Source organism: Scyliorhinus torazame, chromosome 2, assembly GCF_047496885.1.
Source record: "Scyliorhinus torazame isolate Kashiwa2021f chromosome 2, sScyTor2.1, whole genome shotgun sequence".
NCBI lineage: Eukaryota > Metazoa > Chordata > Chondrichthyes > Carcharhiniformes > Scyliorhinidae > Scyliorhinus > Scyliorhinus torazame.
The window spans coordinates 331,981,800-332,005,919 of NC_092708.1; the positions used below are offsets into that span (position 1 = coordinate 331,981,800).

Consider the following 24,120-nt stretch of genomic DNA (forward strand, 5'->3'; position numbering starts at 1 on the left):
TTTCTGCACAGGGGCTTCTGCACAAATTTACTCTGCCAACATGGGTGCATTACTTGGTCTGCCATTGGGGCTGGAGCATTAGGAGGAGCAAAATCAAGCAAGTCACAACACAAAAACCTTTAGCTGCTGGTAGAAGAGAGGAATGGAGGGCACAGGAGGCTTGACAGAAACAGAACATTTTGTCTCCAGTTAATGAAGCAGCAACTTTATTACATTAGAGAGACGGTGGCAGAGCTATGTAACTGTGTCAACATTAATGAATCACAGCCCTGCACTAGGTCAAACACTTCTTTGTCTCTGGCTCTGAAGGTTGCAGTAGACCTGAATTTTGATGCTTCAGGCTGCAACGGACAATATAAGCGACAACAGTCAACATGCAGTGCACTGCTGTATCAAGTAGGTGCTGAATATATCCTTCATGAGAAAAACTAATTTATCTTAGCTCTGTGGTAGCACTCTCACCTCTCAATTAACAAGGTGGGTTCTAGTCCCACTTGAGAGACATAGCTGGCACTCCACGACAGCATTGAGGAAGTGCTGCACTGTCCGAGGTGCTATCTTTCCAATAAGACCTTAAACCAAGGCTCTATCTGCACTCTAAGATGAAGGTAACGATCCCACAGCTTTTAAAGCCACGACCACATATATCATTTGAATTGTTGCCACATAATTTACATTGGAAAACAAAATTGGCATTTTTGCACTATTTGTGAAGTACTGAATTATGTAAATGAGCTTCCACAGAAATAATTGTTATTTGTGGCATTAGTTTAGTAAATTGCCTCTAGTACTGGAAGTCAGTTTGGTATAATCAAGGTTGTTGAGGTGTTAGTTATACGTATCACCTCATTTTCCTATAGCTAATCAGCTGGTAAATTATCCCTCATAAAGACTCCTTTCTACCTAATTTATTGCTTGAGCATTTGACACATTAAGGTGCTACATCAATGCAAATATATTACTAGAACTGAAAGATTATGGGTGGGATTCTCCGAGACCGCGCCGGTTGGAGAATTGCCGGGCGGCACGCGAATCCCGCCATGTCGCTCTGACGCCAGCCCGCCAATTCTCTGACTGGAGAATCGGCGGCAATCGTGCCGGCGCGGTCGCCGTGTCACCAGTCGGGGGCCGTTGAAAGCGGCCCCTGCGGCGATTCTCCGTGCTCGATGGGCCAAATACAGGCCGAGTCCCGCCGCCGCCATTTGCGTATGGTCCCACCCGGTGGGACCTTGGCGTTCTGGCTGCAGGGGCTGTCCTGGTTGGGGGGGGGGGGGGGGGGGGGGTGAGGGGCGCCGACTCCGGGGGGGCCTCCATGGTGGTCAGACCTGCGATCGGAGGCTACCGATCGGCGGGCGCTTGCATTCCGGGGGGGTGCCTATTTTCCTCCACGCTGGGTCCCTGTAGGGCTCCGCCATGTTGCCATGGGGCCGGCGCGCAGACCCGCGCCGGCTGTGTAGGGCCAGTTTTCAGCACCAGAGCAGCGCACAGCACTCCGGCGCCCTTCTAGCCCCCGAGGAAGAGGAGAATGCTGGGTCGCTCGCACCGGTTTTGACGCCGGCGTCAACACTTGGCCGGGATTTCGGAGAATCCCGGCCAATAACTGTTGTGCTCTGTGATATAACTGTTGTAATGATGCATAGAACATATAGCTGTTTAATTATAAAGATGATTTATTAACAAGCACGTGGAAAAGATAACTGATGAACTATAATACAGACGGCGGCTACTAAATGAATTCAGTGAATTCTCCTGGAGCTACTTGAAGTGCGACTATCTTCTTGGCCGGGTGTCCTGGGTCACGTGATGGATCTCTGACGCTACCTGCTGGTCGGAGGTCGTACCGATAACTATGCGCACAGACAACTATATACATAATGTGTGCATGCATATCACCACGATAGCTATCATAAAAAATTGTCATATTATAAACTAAAGACACCAGTTTTACTCTTGGAGTGGTAACTATTTGGAACAGGTTACCAGGAGAGGCCTTAAAGGGTTTCAGGAAGGAAGTAGTCAATAAATGGGATTCTGTGTTATTAGGTATGTGCCAAGGGAATCTCGTGATCAGGTGGCACATGGACCAAGCCCGCCTCTTGACTGAAAATGTTACTTTGTAAAGTGCACTTCCCTGGTGTGCTCAGGTCCATCAGTAGAAAAATATATATATATCTAAACAAAACAATGTATATATCTAAACAAAACAATGTGAAAGACGCAGAAAGATGCACGAGAGCCATCATTAGAATGGGATAGGAGGATTGTAGTAAAACAGATGAATGGTGTAAAATACAAAATCGCTTTCATTATCTGAATGTGGGTGGCACTGACAAGGTTGACATTTATTCTCCAACTCCAATTGTCCTCAGAAGGTGGCAGAGGGCTGCCTTCTTGAACCGGAGAAAGAGGTTTGATACAACTCAATGGATTTCCAGACACTTCATAGGATAACTAAGAGCCAACCAGAGGACACAGGATTTACATACAGGCCAGACCGGGTACAGATAGTAGGTTTTCTTCCTTAAAGGGCAATAGATCAATTCTGTGAGAAATTTGTCTCAAACACAAACAAGTTATAGACTCCTTATGAGACTAGTCACCTTAACTCCAGTTCAGTGGTTTGGGATTTACTTATCAACTTGAAGGTCATTGACTGGCTGGTAAGGTGACTGGTGAGCAAATATTTCTTTAAGATTAAAGGGTTCAAATGAGATCATGAACAATAAGCACATAATTCAGTCACATTATTGATCTGTTCACCCTTCCAGATGAAAGAAAGGTTGACAAACACTTTTAAAACCCAAGATTTGGTGGGGTTACAGGGATAAGGTGGAGGAGTGGGCCGAGGTAAGGTGGTCTTTCGAAGGGTCGATGCAGACTCGATGGGCCAATGCAGACTCGATGGGTCAAATGGCCTCCTTCTGCACTGTAGAGATTCAATGAACGTGGCCCACGTGGCCACCCGGGCTGTCATTGAGCGGTGCATTGGGCTGCTAGTGGTGCACTGCTGTACACCCCCCCCAGGGGGCCGCCTGCTTTGTGGTGGTTTGCTGCGTCCTCCACAACCTGGCGCAGCAGCGAGGCAATGTGCTGGAGTTGGAAAATGAGGAACATGTGGCCAACTCCAAGGAGGACGAGGATGATGATGAGGCGGCGGATCAGCAGAGGCTGGAGGACGACCGCGGAGAGGAACTGGAGGACCACCCGGAGGCTGCAGGTCAGGCGGCAGCGGTGAGGGTCCAGCAAGCTCAGAGCTCTCGCTTCACATAGGACATGGCCTGGTCCATCAACACTACCATCCAGCCCCCCCCCCCCCCCCCCCCCCCCAACAATTTCCCACCCTTCAGGGTCTGTGACATCACTCCAGGGTGCTGGCACTGTGTCGGCACTGTCAGCGGATCACTGTCAAGGGCAGAGGGATGATGATAACCCGCAGAGAACTGAGTGCTGGTGCTCCTCAATCAATGCCATAGCCTGACCCCTGCCTGTCTGCTGAGTGCTCGCTCACACCCATCATCTGCACTCGGTGTGCCCCAGGGGGGCGGGGGGGTGGATCAATCAGAGATCCTCAACATGCCTTCCTTGCTCTACCGCTGAGTCTGTGTGTCCCCCTAGGATGCACGTCAGAGGTGGAGGCAGCAGGGGGGCAGCACAGTGGTGCAGTGATTAGCACTGCTGCCTCATGGCACAGAGGTCCCAGGTTCGATCCCAGCCCTGGGTCACTGTCCATGTGGAGTTTGCACATTCTCCACGTGTTTGCATGGATTTCACCCCCACAATGGTAGCATTGTGGATAGCACAATTGCTTCACAGCTCCAGGGTCCCAGGTTCGATTCTAGCTTGGGTCACTGTCTGTGAGGAGTCTGCACATCCTCCCCGTGTGTGTGTGGGTTTCCTCCCACAGTCCAAAGATGTGCAGGTTAGGTGGATTGGCCATGATAAATTGCCCATAGTGTTCAAAATTGCCCTTAGTGTTGGGTGGGGTTACTGGGTTATGGGGATAGGGTGGAGGTGTTGACCTTGGGTAGGGTGCTCTTTCCAAGAGCCGGTGCAGACTCGATGGGCCGAATGGCCTCCTTCTGCACTGTAAATTCTATGATAACCCAAAGATGTGCAGGGTAGGGGGATTGGCCACGCTAAATTGCCCTGTAATTGGAAAAAATAAATTGGGAATTCTTTTAAGTTTTTTTAAAAAGAGATGGAGGCAATGTGGTAGTCACCACTAGTGGTATTACATGTATTACGGTAAGGCCCGTACTGTAGAGGTACATGGGTAAATCCCTGCCTGCTGGCTCCGCCCAGTAGGCGGCGTATAAATGTGTGCGCTCGCCGGTGCTGCAGCCATTCTGGTTCCAGCTACAGGAGGCACAACATCTTTGCTCGATAAAGCCTCGATTATTCCGCTACTCTCGTCTTTGCGGTAATTGATAGTGCATCAATTTATTGAGCAAAGATGTGGTGCCTCCTGTAGCTGGAACTCCCGCACCCTCCATGCCTCCGAAATTCGGCACTCCTGTCGAAATGGAGGCCAAAGCCATTGTGGAAGCTGTGAGACATTGGAGGCATTACCTGGCCGGCAGGAGATTCACTCTCCTCACTGACCAACGCTCGGTTGCCTTCATGTTTAATAACACACAGCGGGGCAAGATCAAAAACGACAAGATCTTCAGGTGGAGGATCGAGGTCTCCACCTAAAATTACGAGATTTTGTATCGCCCAGGGAAGCTCAACGAGCCCCCTGACGCCCCATCCTGCGGTACATGTGCCAGCGTACAAGTGGACCGACTCCGGGCTCTCCACTATGACCTCTGCCACCCGGCGGTCACCCGGTTCTTCAATTTCATCAAGGCCCGCAACCTGCCCTACTCCACTGAGGCGGTCAGGACCGTCACGAGAAACTGCCAGGTCTGCGCAAAGTGCAAGCCGCACTTCTACCGGCCAGATCGAGCGCACCTGGTGAAGGCCTCCTGCCCCTTTGAGCGCCTCAGCATGGACTTCAAAGGGCCCCTCCCCTCCACTGAACGCAACACGTACTTTATGAACGTGATTGATGAGTACTCCAGGTTCCCTTTCGCCATCCCATGCCTCGATATGACTTCTGCCACGGTCATTAAAGCCCTGCACAGCATCTTCACTCTGTTCGGTTTCCCCATCTACATCCACAGTGATTGGGGATCCTCTTTTATGAGCGATGAGCTGCGTCAGTTCCTGCTCAGCAAGAGCATTGCCTCGAGCAGGGCGACCAGTTACAACCCCTGGGGAAAAGGGGAGGTGGAGAGGAGAACGGGACGGTCTGGAAGGCCGTCCTACTAGCCCTGCGGTCTAAAAATCTCCCGGTCTCCCGCTGGCAGGAAGTCCTCCCCGATGCGCTTCACTCCATCCGATCACTCCCCTGCGCCGCGACTAACGAGACCCCTCACGAAAGTGTGTTTGCCTTCCCCAGGAAGTCCACCTCCAGGGTCTTGCTCCCAACATGGCTGACAGTTCCTGGACCCGTCCTCCTTCGCAAGCATGTGTGGATCCATAAGTTGGACCCCTTGGTTGAAAGGGTCCACCTCCTACACGCGAACCCGCAGTATGCCTACGTGGCACATCCCTCCGGGACCTGGCACCCTCTGGATCCCCACCCACGGCTCCCGACCTGACACCGCTCCCCCCCCCCTCGGCTGCCTCATTCACCCCTGCGCCACTCACCCTCCCTACAGTGAACCTCACCGCTGCCCCTGCCCCAGTAGGATCCGTCCTCCCACTGGTTCCACTCAGGGGTGACGAAGACGAGGACAACACGCTCCCGAAGTCACAGGTGACCAAGTCTGCACCCACATCACCACCAGGACTGAGGCGATAGCAGAGGAGGGTCAAGGCCCCCGACAGACTTAACTTGTAATGTTTTCCACCACCCCCACTGGACTCTTTTTTTAACAGGGGGTGAATGTGGTAGTCACCACTAGTAGTATTACATGTATTACGGTAAGGCCCGTATAGTAGATGATGTGTTGGGTGTTCTGGATCACATACAGGTCACCAACACTTGAAATAGTGCAACACTATTTTATTGAATCATTAACTGTTTAAACATACTCAGACTGTGGGTTAATACGATACTAGCTTTAACTAAAGGCCTTTGCCTTGTCCTAACCAGTCGATGCACTCAGCACATGGTGAATGTCTGTGTTGCAGGCTGAGAGCTCTGTCCTCCTAGATAGCTGCAACTCGAATGAGCGGGAACTCTGATGCCCCCTGTCTTTATAGTGCGTGTGCTCTCACTGGTGATTGGCTGCGGTGTTGTGTGTGTTGATTGGTCCCACTGTGTGTGTCCATCAGTGTGTGTCTGCACCATGATATACTGGTGTATATTATGACATCCCCCCTTTTATAAAAAATATACCTGCGTGGCAATAAATAGTGTATGGTGAATGTTCCTGACTACGTGTGTGTGAAATATTTACAGGACTATGTACATAAAAACTAAGCTATTTACATGGGAAGGTGCCTGGTGCAGAAAAACAGTGTGTCACAAGAATAATGAGATGAACACTATATACAAACCATTGAACGATTAAACGGAAGAACAGAACAAATCAGAAAGTCCATAAGTCCACAAAGTTCACAAATTAAGTCTCTGAGGTGGGCAACAAATTCTGGTTGGCCGCCTCAAGGGTGGGTCGGGAGCCACCGGCTGAGGAGCGGGCTGGACTGCGTCAGAGTGAGGAGGATGCAGAGTTGACAATATTGAATTCTTTACCCGTCAGCCTGGCATCAATAAAACTCGAGATGGATTTGTAGGTATAGTATTATTTATTTTTAACCAACTTGCAAGGCTGACTCACTTCATAATGAGCCTCAGAACACACAAGCGGTCTTCTGAAACCCTAGGAACTGAGTGAGGTCGGAGACAAAGAGATCTCTGCAAATACATTCAAATGGCATCAAGTTTCACAAACAAGATTCCCATAGGTCATCCTATACCCCTCCTGACCTGGCCATACATCCTGATTGGCTTACTTCGCATTCCTTAACCCTGGGCCTCTTGTTACCCCAGCACCCTTTCCCCCATCCTTGCCATGCTTTCTGAATTCCTTTGTCCTTTGTGAACTCACTACTATTAGACTGGCCCACAGCTACATTACTGTAACTAATATTTGAACTATTTTATATCACATTCGTCATTCCCTCCTTTTATCATTTCATGATAACCTCTCTGTCCAATCCGTAGCTATGGCCCCTCATCTAAGAAGATTCGTCGCTACATTTCCAATTCCTGTTGCAGCCCCCCGTCATCCGCTGCACCCTCGTGGATCCTAACAGCCAAGATTCTAAGGGCGTCTATCTGTTCCAGGGCACCCTGCATTTCACCCAGGTTTCCCTCAGTCCTAAATGAATTAAGTATATCTCCTGATAACCTACATTCTAGTTGTACTCCCCTTCTCACGCGCTCCGTCCTCTCTCTAGGCCCCCTCTCTCTCTCACAACCTCTTCCTACCCTCACTTCACGGTCTGACTTAACCTTTATGGCACCAATCTTAACACATCCAAAATCAAATTTACATGTACTCCAAAAACAAGGCAATGTCCATGCAATGTTCCCTTCCCATTGCCGGGACCGGTGCAATTGCTTCATGAGTCCTGCATTGTCCGTTAACCTGATGACCTTCCATGAGTCGTTACCATGTCCTCGTATATGGGGACATCACCTCTGCATAAGTGAAATGTCCTTGGAGTTTGGTTGGGGTTACAGGTGTAGATGGTATTTCTCTTTTCCATTTCCATCGCCAATGTCACTCCAAGTGAGGCGAGGCCGAAGATTACACAGGCGGTGCGTAGCCACCCCATCATGCTCCACACCTGTAAAACAGCGCTGGGGAAGGGAGGCAGGTTAGTGACCGACCTTTTTACAGTGGTGGAGGTGGACCAAAGCACTCCGCCCCTCCACTTTAACTGCAGTGGGGGTGGTAGGGAGAACTTGGAAGGGCCCCTCCCATCGTGGCTCCGACCCTTTCCGAGTCCAATTTTTGACCATGGCATAACTACCAGGCTGCGCTGAAAGTGAGCTACCACAGCTGGAAGAGGGCAACGGGGAGCAACTCAAGCCATGTCAGTCCCGTGTCTGCTCTTAATTTAGCCAATTTAGTGTTGAGGGTCTGATTGTGTCTCTCAACCAACCCGGCCGCCTGCGGTCTGTACGCACAGTATAACTGCTGGCGTATGCCCAACTAGGAGCAGAACTCTTTGTTAATCTGTCCAATAAAATGAGGCCCGTTATCAGAACTTAACTGAGCTGGTATGCCATACCGGGGAATGATTTCCCGCATCAGAACTTTAACCACAGTAGCAGCTTTATTGTCATCCACAATGACCAAAACATATTTATAACATTGACACCTTTCCAACTCAATGTAATCCATTTAGAGCGTCTCAAAGGGACCACTGAGCAACGGGGTTTGCCCCATACCACAAGGGATACCTTTGCCGGTTATATTGCTGACAAATCAAACACCGATTACTGATACTCTGGGCCAACCCCTGCATTTTAGGGTGCCACCAAGTGTCCAGCAACAAATCACTAGTCCCCCGAGCCCCACAATGAGTTGCAAAGTGTACACATTCGATGACCCATAAAGCCAGTACATCAGATATACAAGTCTGATGTGCTGGTGTGGTCCATAAAAAAGAAACAGAATCATATGTACAACCTAACCGTTTCCATATTTGTTTATCACTCTCAGGAGCGTCCTCCTGTAACCTTATGACGTCTTGGATGGTTGGCATTGGCTTGTCAGAGGCAGACCTATTTATTGCAGAACGTTTAGTCTGACTTAACATTTTAGGCACCATCACTTGCTGAATTTGCGCGGCTGTCCGCGCTGCACAATCTACTCGTTCATTACCAACGTCAACTGGGGTCTTACCGTTTGTATGGGCAGCGCATTTAATGACGGAAATCTGCGCGGGCATAAGGAGGGCCTGCAGTAGGTCATTAACTAAACCCCGGTGGGATATTTCCGTGCCGGCCGAGGTAAGGAATCCCCTATTCTTCCAGAGCTGTGGGTTGACATATCCCAAAACGTCACGTCCCAGGTGATGCTGAAGTCGAGTGTTAATCTTTGCAGGGACCTCAAAATATTTTATGGAAGTGCCTTCTGGCATGACTTGAAGTGCGTACTCTGTTGGGTCTGAATGATCCACTGCCCTCCTTACCATAGGCCCCAGATCCTTGGCATGGTACTGGTCGTGGACCTGACGTGCAACATGAGGGCCTACAGAAGCTGACTGTGGCCATAAATGTGGTGGTATTGTAACAAAATCGGCTGTACCTTCTTTTCCCGTGACTGTGGTTGTAATCTTGAATGAAATGAAATGAAAAGAAAATCGCTTATTGTTACAAGTAGACTTCAAATGAAGTTACTGTGAAAAGCCACTAGTCGCCACATTCCGGCGCCTGTTCGGGGAGAATGTTACGGGAATTGAACCGTGCTGCTGGCCTGCGTTGGTCTGCTTTCAAAGCCAGCGATTTAGCCCTGTGCTAAACAGCCCTTGATTGATCTTGACTGGCCATTCAGTCCCAATTAACGGCCAGTATTTGTCCTCCAACTCCCCGTTTTGTCCGGTTCTGTCATAGGCCAGGGTAACGTGGTGCAGTGAATGTTCAATGTCTAACGTCCACCACTGGGGTGTGATAGACCTGCCTCCCTGATAGCACTGTTGTCTCATCCTCCATGATTGAACCGTTACCCCCTTCATCTCCGCACTCTAGCTGTAGCTGGAAGATACACAGTAAATCTCAGGCCAACAAGTTACAGTCCAATCCAGTAGTCATTACAAACTGATGATCTGTAGACTTATTCTCATAAGTGACTGTCACAGGTTCAGAAATAGGATACTCACACACCTGTCCTTGGCGCCCCGACAAATGCTGGGTGTGGTCAGATAGTGGTAGTCGAAGTTCTGATTGCACCGAAGACATTGCTGCTCCAGTGTCGATTACAAATGGGTAATGTTGATCTCCTATCTGCAGAGAGATAATAGGTTCCCTGTCCGATTGGAGAGTCCTTATGACTAAATTAGCTAATCAATCTTGTGTTGGGAAAGGGTTTGCCTGGGAGAAGTTGGTGTACCTCGTCTGTCCTCCCCTTGGTGGGTACCCCCTCCTTTGGGTCGGATAGTCTCCTTCTGCTGCCCGTCTTTTAAAGGGGCATTCCTGTTGCCAGTGATCTGCACGGCCGCAATTAAAACGTGTATTGTTCCCTCTATATCTGCCCCATCCTCTTTTTCCAGTAGACCAATGGCCCCTCAGAGGGGACGGCAGTTGTAAAGCTGTTGGTGCATACGGTGGGCCATAAAGAGTGGCTGAAGGTCCATTTGGGTGGGTTTGATATCCTCCCCCGTGTGATCCACCCACCCAAGATCACAATATTGGGGTTCCAGCTGGTAAACCACTGTATCTACCGCTGGTTGGGGTCTCAGATCATCCTATTTCATTACATACTCAGTCTTAATCTTTGTAACTGAGCCTCCTTCCTGGCCTACACCCTCGTTCCAATAAAATCTGACTGTCCGGGCCATCTGGGAAGGGTCATTCTCTGTCCAATTCATGTTATTACATTTCATGGCAGTAGCCACGGAAGGTGGTAGGCAATGCATTAACATAGCACAATATTGAGGGGAATTCTGACCATTTTGGTATAGCAAGTCGCCTGACTGCCCACGGTAGATTTCATTAAAACGTTCCAGAAATTCCTCTGGCTCCTCAGTCTTTTTAGGTTTGAGGTCTAAGATAGCAGAGGTGTTTATGGGCTTTTGAAATGTGGCATTCAACACGTTCAGGATTTGTGCCCGTCTATCATTGTCCAAGGCATGGGCTTGCTGATGTGCGGCATGGCTAACATAATTCAAGTGGTTGAAGTGACTGCGGTACTCTGCTCAGGTTAAAACCTGCTGCACTAGGGCCCAAAGGTCCCTATAATCAGCTTGATAAACTGAGATGGTAGTTCTCAGATAGTCCACAAAAGCAGCAGGAGATTTCTTCCTGTCTGGGATTGCAGCCAGAATAGCTATCATCTCACTGGGTCTCCATGGGAAATAAACGTCTATCGTGGGCTGGGCTGCTGCTGCAGGGTTGGGAATTTTCCTAATCGGCAACTGTCTCAGAGTCTCACTAGGGGGCGCTTTAACGGATTCCTCTGGCTCTTCAAAGACTTCGACGTCCTTCCCTTCCGATAGGGGGAGCTCCGGCTCCTCAGAACCATTCCCGTCCTCTTTCTTTGCTCTCATACTTTTCTGTCCTACCATATCAGTCTTAAGGGATCTAGGTGGGATGCGTAATTGTTTCTGGATAGGATCAGGCCCCTCTCTCATTGTCCGAGATCGGGTCCTCGAGCTAACTGGGCTTACGGAACAGAGCTCCCCTTCTCTAACAGACGGTGAAGGTGCAGAAATAGGACCCAAACTATCAACCAAAGGGACTGGAGAGGCTGGCATTATTTGAATCTGGGGAGCAGTGACTGGATATAAATTATGATACCCTGGTGGTTCTGGAATTAGTGCAGACAATGCTACTGGTGCAGTCAGGACTCTACCCGACATGGTCCAATTCTCTAGGTCACCATCTGCCTCTGTCAATGCAAGGCCAGCCATTGGACTACGTAGTCCATTTTTTTTTTACTCGAGTCCACCCTCTCTTTACTTGCGCATTTTTTGAATGCACACTCCTTTTTCAAGATCTCCAGAGTTTTCTGGTTCCCCACTTCACTAATTGGAATCCCCATTTTAAGGGCATTTTCTTGCCAACTTGATAACATGATCTTATCCCTCACCTCTTGACAATGTTGTCTCCATAATCCAATTAACTCTTTTGCTTTCATACTTTGGCTTTTTGCAGATTTCACCCTGAATTTTCTTAATGATGTCCAGATCTTTAGTGCCCCCTAGTGGCCATTCGTCACCCAATTTCTTCCTGAAAGTTGCTGACATTTTCATAAAATCTCTCGCTTTGTCTGGATAAATATCACATAATATTTGCAATGAACTGTTTGGATCACTCGTGTTATCCAAGCAATTCCCAATAATCTCAAACTAGTCCTCAAGACTGCGTTTTTTCGCCACTACAGTCCAAGGATGCAATTTTAGCTTAATCAACTATAGTTTCCAAAACACACACACGTGGAATTAAATCATAGTTTTGATGTCCCATCAATTCCACAATTAACCCAAAACTGAACTATCAATATTATGATATCCCATCAGTATAATTTTCTAATCCACAGACTGACCTTTGATTTCGTCGAGATGATCTTTCCATACCAACCGCGAGTGATCAGACCAATCAGACCATGAGAAGAGGGGAAAATCAATGTGGTCATTTTCCAGCTACACACATTGTGGGCCCATTTCCACTTTCCTTGTCCAACATCAGTCTAATTCTGATTTTGCAGCTGGCCGGTGACCGTCTGGAGAAATCCCGGGTTTCGGCACCGAATGACAATATTGAATTCTTTACCCGTCAGTTTGGCCTCAATAAAACTCGAGATGGATTTGTAGGTATAGTATTATTTATTTTTAACCAACTTGCAAGGCTGATTCGCTTCACAATGAGCCTCAGAACACACAAGCTGTCTTCTGAAACCCTAGGAACTGAGTGAGTTCAGAGACAAAGAGATCTCTGCAAATACATTCAAATGGCATCAAGTTTCACAAACAAGATTCCCATAGGTCATCCTATACCCTTCCTGACCTGGCCATACATCCTGATTGGCTTACTTCGCATTCCTTAACCCTGGGCCTCGTTACCCCAGTATCCTTTCCCCCATCCTTGCCATGCTTTCTGAATTCCTTTGTCCTCTGTGAACTCACTACTATTAGACTGGCCCACAGCTACATTACTGTAAACTAATATTTGAACTAACTATTTTATATCACATTCGTCAGTGTGACCGGAATCTCTGCATAGTCCAGGTCAGTGTCAACAGGAGGGCGTGGCAATGGTGGAGGATCACGGAGTGAGCGCGGAACGAGACAAAGGGCACATCGATTGCGGTGCAGAATGGAGCCATCTGGTAGATGAACCAGGAATGAGCGGGGAGCCACCTGCCGAAGAACCACAGCGGTTGCAGACCAGCCACCATCCGGAAGATGGATACGGACGTTGTCATCTGGAGCCAGAGCAGGGAGATCAGCTGCACGGGAGTCATGAGCCGCCTTGTGCTGTGCACGAGACAGTTGCATTTGTTGAAGGACCGGAACGTGGACGAGGTCTGGGACATGAATGGACGGCACCGTCGTCCTCAGGGTGCGACCCATGAGCAGCTGGACTGGCGACAGGCCAGTGGACAGTGGGGCCGAGCGATAGGCCAGCAGGACTAGGTAGAAATTGGACCCAGCATCGGCAGCCTTGCAGAGGAGCCGTTTGACTATGTGGACCCCCTTCTCCGCTTTGCCGTTGGATTGGGGGTACAGGGGACTGGATGCCACATGCACAAAGTTGTACCTCCTGGCAAAGTTGGACCATTCCTGGCTTGCGAAGCAGGGGCCATTGTCCGACATCACAGTGAGTGGGATGCCGTGTCGAGCAAAGGTGTCCTTACAGGCACGGATGACTGCAGACGATGTGATGTCATGTAAACGTACCACCTCCGGGTAGTTTGAAAAGTAGTCTATAATCAAGACATAGTCCCTGCCCAGCACGTGGAACAGATCGTTTCCGACCTTGGACCAAGGGGATGTGACAAACTCATGGGGCTGTAGGGTCTCACGTGGTTGGGCCGGCTGGAAGCGCTGACAAGTGGGGCAGTTGAGCACTGTGTTGGCGATGTCGTCATTGATGCCGGGCCAGTACACAGCCTCTCGGGCCCATCGGCGGTACTTTTCAATGCCAAGATGGCCCTCGTGTAGTTGTTCCAAGACGAGCTGGTGCATGCTGTGCGGGATGACAATGCGGACCAGTTTCAGGAGAACACCATCGACTATCGCCAGATCATCTCTGATGTTGTAGAACTGCGGACATTGGCCCTTGAGTCACCCGTCTGTTAGGTGGTGCATGACACGCTGTAGCAAAGGGTCAGCCGCTGTCTCGCGGCGAATTTGGACGAGGCGTTCATCCGTGGCAGGTAGATTGGAGGCCACATGGGCGTCAACCTGACAGACGAATCCTGCTGGGTCACAAGGAGTGTTGACTGACCTGGAGAAAGCGTCGGCAATGATTAAGTCTTTGCCCGGGGTGTATACCAGCTGGAAGTTGTATCGCCGGAGCTTGAGCACAATTCGCTGGAGGCGAGGCGTCATGTCGTTCAAGTCTTTCTGTATTATGTTGACCAGCGGGCGATGGTCGGTCTCGACGGTGTATTGGGGAAGGCCGTACACGTAATCATTAAACTTGACGACACCGGTCAAAAGGCCCAGGCACTCCTTTTCTATCTGCGCGTAGCGCTGTTCCATGGGGGTCATGACGCGTGACGCATATGCAACGGGGGCCCATGATGAGGCCTCATCGCGTTGCAGGAGCACTGCCCCAATGCCAGACTGGCATCGGTCAAAATTTTTGTCTCTTTCGCTGGATCAAAAAAAGCTCAGACCGGTGCCGCGGTGAGTTTGGTTTTGAGTTCTCTCCATTCGCGCTCGTGGGCAGGAAGCCACTGGAAGTCTGTCGTCTTCCTGGCCAGGTTCCTGAGAGCCGTGGTATGAGAGACGAGGTTAGGGATGAACTTCCCTAGGAAGTTGACCATGCCCAGAAATCGGAGGTCCGCCTTCTTGTCCTCTGGCGTTTTCATGGCTGTGATGGCAGCCACCTTGTCCGCATCTGGACGCACACCCAACTGGGAGATGTGGTCCCCTCGGAACTTGAGTTCCATCTGACCAAAGGAGCATTTGGCCCTGTTGAGGCGAGGCCCTGCTCCCGTATGCGCTTGAACACGCGCTGGAGGCGACTGACATGCTCCTGCGGGGTAGTGGACCAAATGATTATGTCATCGACATAGACGCGAACACCTTCAATGCCTTCCATCGTTTGTCGCTTTGAGTGGGTGGAGCCACAGTTGCCGCACGTAGTGACATCGGCAAGTTTGTTGCGCCACCGCGCATGCGTGGTGCGGTCGTGCGTGCCTGCGCATTATGTTCCTCAACGTCGCCGTCCCCTCGTTTGGTGCGTACAAGCACTGGAGTCCGCGAAAAGCGAGCGAAATGGCCGCATTCATCCAGGCTGAGGCCCTGGAGGTGCTCAATCACTTGGACTCGTGCTGCGCCGTTTCTGCCTCTACCGCTTGTATATGGGAATACCGACTCGTGGCGTTTTTATGTAAGACACAGGTCTCGATGGCGGTCACTCGCATGAGTTGCTTTACTTACAGGAGCTGCTGACGTAGGGGGTCCGACTGAACACCGAAAACGATCTGGTCGCGTATCATGGAGTCGGAGGTGGGCCCGTAGCTGCAAGATTGCGCAAGGATGCGGAGGTGCGTGAGAAAGGATGGGAAAGGTTCATCCTTACCCTGCAAACGCTGCTGGAACACATAGCGTTCAAAACTTTCATTCACCTCTACGCTGCAGTGAGTGTCAAACTTGAGGAGGGCCGTCTTGAACTTCGTCTTATATTCATCATCTACAAAGGAGTTGAAAATGTGGATGGCATGGTCCCTGGCCGTGGAGAGGAGAAGAGCAATCTTTCTGGTGTCCGGGGCGCCCTCCCTGTCCGTGGCTTCGAGGAAGAGCTGGAAGCGCTGTTTGAAAATCTTCCAGTTGGCCCCGAGGTTGCCGGCAATGCGGAGCAGCGTCAGCGGGCTGATGTTGTCCATGTTGCAAGATGACGGAATGCTGGCGGAACGCAGATCATTTGCAGGTAGGTCTAAGAAGTGCTAATATTCCACCACTCCTGGTATCATGATGTGTTGGGTGTTCTGGATCACACACAGGTCACCAACACTTGAAATAGTGCAACACTATTTTATTGAATCATTAACTGTTTAAACATACTCAGACTGTGGGTTAATACGATACTAGCTTTAACTAAAGACCTTTGCCTTGTCCTAACCAGTCGATGCACTCAGCACATGGTGAATGTCTGTGCTGCAGGCTGTGACCTCTGTCCTCCTAGCTAGCTGCAACTCGAATGAGCAGGTACTCTCATGCCCCCTGTCTTTATAGTGCGTGCGCTCTCACTGGTGATTGGCTGCGGTGTTGTGTGTGTTGATTGGTCCCACTGTGTGTCCATCAGTGTGTGTCTGCACCATGATATGCTGGTGTATACTGACAGTAGAGGTACATGGGTAAATCCCTGCCTGCTGGGATTTACCCGTTATTGCTTTTTTTGTTGTGCTCTGCTTGTTTTTAAAGGCTTCCCAACCCTGTGGCTTCCCACTAATACTCACCACCTTGTATGCTTTTTCTTTTGCATGGATGCCTTGTCCTCCCCTTAGCATGTTTCCTCCTCCTTAGGATGAATTTCTATTGTGCCTCCTGAATGACCTCCAAAACCTCCTTCCATTGCTGTTTCACTGTCTGCCCTGCTTGGTTCCCCTTCCAATCAACTCTGGCCAGCTACTCCCTCATATCTTTGTAGTTACCGTTATTCAATTGTAATACCGTTACATCGGATTCCAGCTTCTCCCTCTCAAACTGCAGGATGAATTCTATCATATTGTGATCACTGTCCCCTTCACCTAAGTTCCCTAATAAGGTCTGCCTTAATTCACATCGCCAAATCCATAATTTCTTGTTCCCTCATGAGCTCCACCACAAGTTGCTCCAGAAAACCATCTCTTAGACATTCCACAAATTCCTTTTCTTGGGATCCGCTACCAATCTGATTTTCCCAATCCACCTGCATATTGACGTCCCCCATGATTATTGCAATATTTCCTTTCTTATATGCCTTTTCTATCTCCTGATTTAATTTCTATGCCACACCCTAACTACTGCTAGGGGGCCTGTACATAACTCCAATCAGGGTCTTTGTTCCTTTGTGATTCCTCACTCTACCCACACAGATTCTACGCCTTCCGACCCTATATTGCTTCTTGCTATCGATATAATTTCATTCCTTACTAACATTGCAACACCTCCCCCTCTGCCCATTTGCCTGTCCTTTTGATAGGACACATATCCTTGGATATTCAGATCCCAGCACTGATCCCCTTGCAACCACGTCTCTGTGATGCCCACAACATCGTACTGGCCAATGTCAATGTGCGCAACCAGTTCATTTCCCTTGTTTCATATACTGTGTGCATTTAAATACAACATCCTTAGTCCTGCATTGACAGCCCCCTTTTTTGCTCCAGATGAAGTTTGATTCCTGCCACCTTCTGTACCCGATATTCTATTACGTGTTCTGGAAACTTTACTAACCTCTCCTGAGCCCTCGGTCCCTTTAACTAGTTTAAAGTCCTCGTCATTAACCTGCACTTCTACCTTCTCCTTTAACTTTGATTTTCTAATTCCCCATATAACTGAACCCCCTCCCCCAACTATTTAGTCTAAAGCCCTATCTACAGCCCTAGTTATGTGATTCGCCAAGACTCTGGTCCCAGTATGATTCAGATGAAGACCGTCCTATCGGAACAGGTCCCCTCTTCCCCAGTACTGGTGCCAATGTCCCATGAATTCAAACCCATTTCTCCCACACCAATCTTTGAGCCACGCATTTACCTCCTTAACCTTATTGATCTTGTGCCAATTAGCTCCTGGTAGTAATCCAGAGATTATTACCTTTTGGGTTCTGCTTTTTAATTTAGCTCCTTGCTGTTCATACTCCCTTAGCAGAACCTTTGTCCTTGTTCTACCTATATCGTTGGTACCTACGTGGATCACGGCAACTGAATCTTTACCCTCCCACTGCAGCCCAGATGAGATATCCCGAACCCGAGCACCAGGCAGACAACAGAACCTTCAGTATTCTCGATCCTGGTCACAGAGAATCGTGTCGAAGTCCCTAACTATACTTTCCCCTATTAGGACTACATTTTCTCTCTTCCCCCCCCCCCCCCCGCCCCCCAAAATCCATCCATCCCAGGGACCATGTCTGAGGCACCTGCAATCCTACCTCCTGGATCCCTCTACCTGCCTCACTTGCAGCCACTCTCCTGACCCCTGGCCAAATTTAAGTTAGTTAATCTAAGGGGTGTTACCTGCCTCCTGGAACAGTATCCAGGTACCTCTCCCCCTTCCTGATGAGTTGTGGAGATGCCGGCGTTGGACTGAGGTGAGCACAGTAAGAAGTCTTACAACACCAGGTTTAAGTCCAACAGGTTTGTTTTTCAAACACTAGATTTCGGAGCGCTGCTCCTTCCTCAGGTGAATCCTGATGTGTCGCAGAATCCAGCTCATCAACTCTAAGCTGGTCTTCCTCGAGCAATCAACACTTAGTACAGATGTGGTCATTGGGAACTACAAAGGTTCCACCAGCTCCCACATCATGCAGGAACAACACATCACTTAACCCTCCATGTCTATTTTATTTAATTTGTTTTTCATTTGTTTTTTAAATTTAATTTTTTTTTGTAACCTTTTCTTCATATCTCTCCTTATTGCCTCAGTGTGAAAGCATTTTATAACCAGTAATCCTTTCAGATTATAAACCACGAAACATATTTTCAAACGATAAGTGATAAATGTTGTGAAAACTTACCGACCTTACCAGCTACTTACCAATCAGCTCTCTCCCTTGTAGCCTCAGCTGCAACAGGGCAAGGTCCCTTACTGAAGATTTAAAAGTTCCACAGCAAGGAGAAAAAGCAAAGAGCACCTCTTCCCACTCTGCACCAAATTCCCAATCTGCTTCAGATTCTCATGTTTAAAGCTCCCTCTCTCAGTGCCTCCCTCCGGATATGGCCTCTCCCACTGCTCGTGCGCAAAGGTAGACACACAAGACACACCAGCAGCGAAGACTCCATGCAGAGGCAATCAAGACATCTAACCAGAGGCCAAAGAGTTGCAGTACACATGGCTGGGGCACATGTATCACAAGAGTCCCTTAAAATTGCAATCAGGGTGCGAGCTAGATTATGGCACATGAAAGCAGTCCAACTACTTTAGTTTTATAAACAGAAAATGCTGAATAAAGGATGTCTAGCAGCATCTGTGGAGAGAGAAACAGGGTTAACATTGCGAGTCTATGTGACTCATCCTCAGACTCTTCTTTTGGAGTCACACACACGGACTCAAAATGTTAACTTGGTTTCTCTCGCCACAGGTGCTGCTAAGTTTTTCCAACATTTTCTGATTTCCAGCATCGATAATATTTTGCTTTCAATTTTAGGTAGGTGCTTTAGCCGCGCAGTGGTAGACCTCCAAATGTTGAAGCGGACCAATTGTAAGGCTAATCCGCACAATTTTGGGCTCTTAACAATAATTCTGCCATCTCAAAATCTTCCTGTGACTGTTCTTTCAGTAATGCTAAAATTATTACTCCTCCAGTCCGGAGGTGGGGGCGGCATTAAAGATTTGGGGTCAGTGGAGAAGGCACAGAGGGGTGGGGGGAGCCTCAGTCTGGATCCCGATACGCAACAATCACAGATTTGTCCCGGGCAAGGTAGACGGGGGTGGGGGGGGGGTTCAAAGCTGTCATAGGGCAGGCATTAAAAGGATGGGGGACCTATTCATAGTCTGGACCTTTCTCAGCCTGAAAGTGCTGGAGGAGAAATTCAGTTTGCCCACTGGAAATGCTTTCAGATACATTCAGGTACGCGCCTCTCTGAAAAAACAGGTGGTGTCATTTCCGCTGCTACCCCCACGCAGGATACAGGATAGGGTGGTTCCCGGCACCTGGGTAGGGGAGGGGAAGGTGTCGGACATCTACCAGGAACATCAGGAGGTAGAGGAAGCCCCAGTGGAGGAACTTAAGGGCAAATGGAAGGAGGAGCTAGGTGGGGAGCTGGATGTGGGCCTGTGGGCGGATGCCCTAAACAGGGTCAATTCCTCCTCATCATGTGCCAGGCTTAGCTTAATCCAGTTTAAGGTGGTCCACCGGGCACACAAGATGGCAGCCAGGATGAGCAAGCTCTTTGGGGTTGAGGATAAATGTGCGAGGTGTGCGGGAAGCCCTGCAGACTATGTCCATATTTCTAGGCATGCCCGGCTCTTAAGGGATTCTTGGACACGCGGGTGGTGCCGAGTCCAGGGATAGCGAGCTTTGGTGTGTCAGGCGATCAGGGAGTTCAGGAAGCGTAAGAGGCCGACGTACTGGCCTTTGCCTCCCTGGTAGTCCGGAGACAAATTCTTTTAATGTGGAGGGACTCGAAGCCCCCAAGTGTAGAGATCTGGGTTAGTGACATGGCTGGGTTTCTCAGTCTCGAGAAAATAAAGTTTGCCTGAGAGGGTCCATGGTGGGGTTCTCTCGGAGGTGGCAGCAGTTCTCGACTTTCAAGGAGAGCAGTAATGTTCAGCAGCATCCCGGCCCCGGGGGGGGGGGGGGGGGGGGGGGGGGGGGGGATCGTTACGTTGTATTGTTCTTTTCTTTGTATATATGGTTAACTTTTATTTTATTATGTTAATGGTTGCACCATGGTTATGCAAAAATTATGATTTTGACAAAAATTTGGAATAAAAATAATTTAAAAAAATAAATGCTAAAATTATTCAGACAGAAATTTAATGGGGGCACTTATTCAGGATCTAATGCCGTATAATTATCAAAAAATGTAACGATACGTTGAACTGTTTTTCATGTTTAATGAACTGCTAATCTTCCACTTTAGAAAGAGTGCAAACACTGGTTTGAACAATATAGAAGATTTAAGGTAAAGTTCAAGTAGAATTTGAAGCTAAAGTTCTGGCATTGCAGGTAGGGGCCAGAATTCTCTGGTCGTCGGGATTCACTTTTCTCGCTGGGAGTGCACTCCCGCAAGCGGGTTTTGTGGTGGCGTGGGGTGGTTTCAATGGGAAATGCCATTGACAAGCGGCAGGAAGGTAGGATCCCACTGCAAGTGAACGGTGTGCCAAGAAACGCACGGCTGGGGGACCGGAGACCCCGCCCGGGATCAGAAATCTAATTAAAATACAGTTGGCCATGACATCTGATTTTTGCTGAAAAATGCTCTTTCCCCAGAGACAATGATGGTTGTCAATAAAAGCAAGTAGAAAAACATTCCAATTAGAGAACTAATTAATTCTTCACTTTTAAAATAAATGTTTTTTTACATTTGTATGTGTGCTATTTGTTAAGAATATAGCCAGTTGCCTTGATCAGAGATCATGGCTTCCCTTTAAGATCATCCATTACTGTATTGCTTTGAGATTTACTTTCTTGATGAAATTAGATAATCTACATCCCTAAAGTGTACTGCTTGCCAATCTTTTCCTTGGTCTAGTGTCTAATTGCTTTTTTGGGCTTTAATCTTTATTCACGGAAAGCTGGATTCTCAGGAAAGCTGATTAGCACCTGCTTGTAACTGGTGTCGAAGGCAGCTGGTTGCTATGTGTCAGAGTGCAGGAGGGAGATAGGGAACCTAGTGGAGTGGTGTAATGACAACAATCTCTCCCTCAATGTCAGCAAAACTAAGGAGCTGATCATTGACTTCAGGAAGCAAAGTGTTGTACACACCCCTGTCTGTATCAATGGTACCGAGGTGGAGATGGTTGACAGCTTCAAATTCCTAGGTGTGCACATCACCAAAAATCTGTCCTGGTCCATCCATGTCAATGCTACAATGAAGAAAGCACGACAGTGCCTATACTTCTTCAGGAAAGTAAGGAAATTCGACATGTCCACATTGACTCTTACCAGTTTCTACAGATGCACCATCCTATCTGCTTGGTATGGCAACTGCTCGGCCCAAGACCGTAAGAAACTGCACAGTCATGAACACAGCCCAGTCCATCACGCGGACCCGCCTCCCATCCATTGACTCTGTCTACACCTCCCGCTGCCTTGGGAAAGCAGGCAGCATAATCAAAGATCCCTCCCACCTGGGTTACTCTCTCTTCCAACCTCTTCCATCGAGCAAAAGATACAAAAGTCTGAGAACAATCGCTAAAAGAGTCAAATTCAGCTTCTTCCCTGCTGTTACCAGACTCCTGAATGGTTCTGGTTCTCTTATCGACTGAACTGATCTCTCCATGCATCTTCTCTACTGAGTAGTACTACACTCCGTATGCTCACCCGATGTCTATGTAGCTACACTGTGTATTTACCGCATGCCCAATGTTTTTCATGTATGGAATGATCTGCCTGGACTGTATGCAGAACAATACTTTTCACTGTACCTCAGTACACGTGACAATAAATCTAAATCTATGATGGCTCCAATCTATTGGCCAGCATGGTAGCACAGTGACTAGCACTGTGGCTTCATAGCACCAGGGTTTCAGGTTCGATTCCCCGCTGGGTCACCGTCCGTGCGGAGTCTGCACGTTCTCCCAGTGTCTCGTGGGTTTCCTCCGGCTGCTCTGATTTCCTCCCACAGTCCAAAGACGTGCAGGTTAGGTGGATTGGCCATGCTAAATTGCCCTTAGTGTCCAAAAAGGTTAGGAGAGTTATTGGGTTACAGGGATAGCGTGGAAGTGAGGGATTAAGTGGGTCGGCGCAGGCTCGATGGGCCGAATGGCCTCCGTCTGCACTGTATATTCTATGTGGTTGAAAATTTCTACTTTCATCATTGCTTCTTCTTGAATTATTCTGTTAAGAAAATGCAGGACAGAGTTCTTGAAACTGGAGGTTCACTTTTCCATGATCTGTTAAGACACATCACACTTAGCCCAAGTAATATAACAAAATATGAAGATATTCACGATCAGGCCAAGGAATAACGGCTCTCACGAATACAACTTTAGACTGTTTTGCATTGAAGTTAGAGTCAGGAACCCGAGAAAGAGAGCTTGGTATAGTTTTTAGCTGCATGTTCATTTGGGGATTTCCAAATGGTGGTTCTCACGCCTGACCCATGAACAAAGGGGCAGATTGAGTGTAGGCTGTTCCACTGATGAATAGATTAACTGATATTGAGCTCCACTGTTCATTCAAGTGCACTTTCTGAAAGTACTTGCTGCTCATCTCCACTGAGTTCAACCGTGCAAACATAGATTTTAAGTTAAGGATTCTCTACAGGTAACGATTTGAACAAAACACAAAATGAAAAATATTTTTAGTCAAAACATTTCCATTTAAAGTAACGCTTCCTTTATTGAAACAAGGAAAATATGTTTTTGTAAGTGTTTAAGGCATTTCAGGATTTATCAGCTCCTGCTCGCTGATACCCCCGTATCAACATTTGACAAAATATATACAAACTTGCACTAGGAACTAGTGATTTCTGTTCACAGTAAAGTACAGATGGTGATACCATCTGCTCCACAGCAGCTAAGGCTTTGTGTTGACAAAAATCAATTCCAATGGAAAGAGGAATTATGTTCAAATAGACAAAAGGATAATTGAGGGCTGATTTCAGGAAGTTTTCCAAGCAATGTGAAAAACCTGACATACGTTCCTGGGTAGGATAACATTCTTGCAATCGTTTTAAGAGATAGACGGGGTGACAAAATTCTTTTCTGTCTGGGTGAATTAATTTGGGTTAAAATATCTCCTTCAACATGAATGTATCTTTCAATGACTCGGCACTTGGAATAAACAAAATGTTTATTCAGCTTAGTGAAATACACGTTAGTTACAACTTCACCAAGTCCACATCCATATATCAAAACTTAATTGTCTCAACATTTAAAAACAAAATTATGCTTGACTCAGCCTAATGTTTATTCCAGTGCAGCATGTGCTGGCTCACAGAACTGCTAAAACTCCTGTCTTAACTATCAGTTACAACTGCGTCAGAGGATGGTCGACCTTGCTTGAATTAGAGGCTGCTTTTTAATTAAACAAAATACAGGTCTATTTTTAGTTTAGATTTTTTTTTGAGTGGCATTTCATTCCCCGGTCTGGATAACTGACCTACTCTCGAGGCAGACTGGTGTCAATGCCAGTCAGGATAAAAATCCGACAAGATTCCCCCCCCCCCCTATGCACAAACTGCAAACTATCTGAAATACCGGAAGAAAATAGAAACTGCTTGTAAACTTTTTTCAAATAACAAGTTCGGTGAATAGGTTCCCTCCCAGCGTCTGTGTTGCGACCCCACAGCCTGGTTTTCACTGAGTTACACACCCGCGAGTTGACCTGTTTCATTGGGACCTGTCCCCTTTCCT

The 24,120-nt window shown here is 48.2% G+C and overlaps 1 protein-coding gene across 1 annotated transcript in view; it reads right to left on the reverse strand.

The window, feature by feature from the left end:
- The window catches only part of adss1 (adenylosuccinate synthase 1), a 106,554-nt gene that overhangs the window by 82,181 nt on the left and 253 nt on the right, over positions 1 to 24,120 (reverse strand). The gene's annotated exons all lie outside the window — the stretch shown is intronic.